The sequence below is a fragment of the Etheostoma spectabile genome, chromosome 17 (genome assembly GCF_008692095.1).
Source record: "Etheostoma spectabile isolate EspeVRDwgs_2016 chromosome 17, UIUC_Espe_1.0, whole genome shotgun sequence".
Classification (NCBI taxonomy): Eukaryota; Metazoa; Chordata; class Actinopteri; order Perciformes; family Percidae; genus Etheostoma; species Etheostoma spectabile.
The window spans coordinates 7,423,162-7,424,582 of NC_045749.1; positions in this window are offsets into that span (position 1 = coordinate 7,423,162).

Genomic DNA, 1,421 nt, shown 5'->3' on the forward strand with positions numbered 1-1,421 from the left:
GCTGCTGCTCTCGCTGCCGGCTGGGTGCCCTCTGATTGGTGAAGTACATGACACGTGACTGCCGCAGCAGTCGGGGGGAGGAGGGAGGAGCTACCATAGGAATGTGTGAGGAGAGCGCGCCTTCTGGGAAATTATGGAAATAGTGGACCGCATAAGAAAACACACACACACACACACCTCTCCATGTGAACAAGAAAGTCATTTTAAAGTGAATATATAGTCCTAACTAAAGGCCTAGGCTATACCGATAGGCCTATTTTGAATAGCCAAGTAGGCGATTTAGGCACACAAGGAATATCTTAATATAATACGAATGTGTTGAATGTATAATACATGAGGAAGATAGGCTATAAGCCTACGTCATAGGCATCCTGTTAGACAAAGTCAACAGTTCCATATAGACCACATAGAGCCTAGATGACTGCCCTGAAACATAAACATAGCCTATCTTCTAGGCCTACTAGGCTGCTACTACTACTACTACTACTACTACTACTACTTGTAATAATAATAATAATAATAGTCCAAGCCTCATTGGCGACGCGAGACAAAATCGGCAAACCAGGGAGCTCGCGAAAGCAAACCCGGAGCATAACGTGGGGAGGGAAACGTCAGGAAATATCTAGAGGTGTGAGCTGCAAGGTCGGCGGTACAGTGCCGTTGCAAATATCCAGGAGCCCTAAAGGACTTTTCGACAACCTCTGGTCCTTCTGATTTCATTTTCTATAAAAGCTTGTAACATCTCAACCCTTTTGTCCATAGTAAATCTATGAACATCACTTCTTTTCAAGAAAAGCTGGGCTGCTGAGGTCATAAAAAGTTGGTTACAAAAAGAATTTTGAGCAGAAATGGGCGTGGCCTATAGCAGGTGACCCGGCTTGATTCAGGGAACACGTGGATGTAAAGATTTTTTATGTGTAATGTGTGAGTAATGGGCAAAAACACGTTTGAAGTCATTACAGCGCCACCTAGAATAGATTAGATTAGATTCAACTTTATTGTCATTACACATGGACAGGTACAACGAAACACAGTTCCCTAGTGGTCCACATGTGTAATATTTGGTAAATCAGGTCAACTGCTCATTGTATATCTACCCTGTTAATTTCAAGTAATCCACTTTAGTGGAAGTGGTTAATCCAAATGTGGGTCCTATAGGCCACACCCACTTCAACCGATCAGTACCCCCACTGTAAGGGGCACCTCAGGAGTCAGGAATTGGATGAGCCGTTCATAAGATATAATTTTTTTTTATTTAAATAAAATGGTGACATCAGCAGCGACATGATGACATCAGCAGCGACATGACACGTCTTAAAGTTACACCACAACCTGAATTCATCACTGTGTGTATGTGTGTGTGTGTGTTTGTGCGTGTGTGTGTGTGTGTCTCTTTCTGTGTGTCTGTGTGTGTGTGTGTG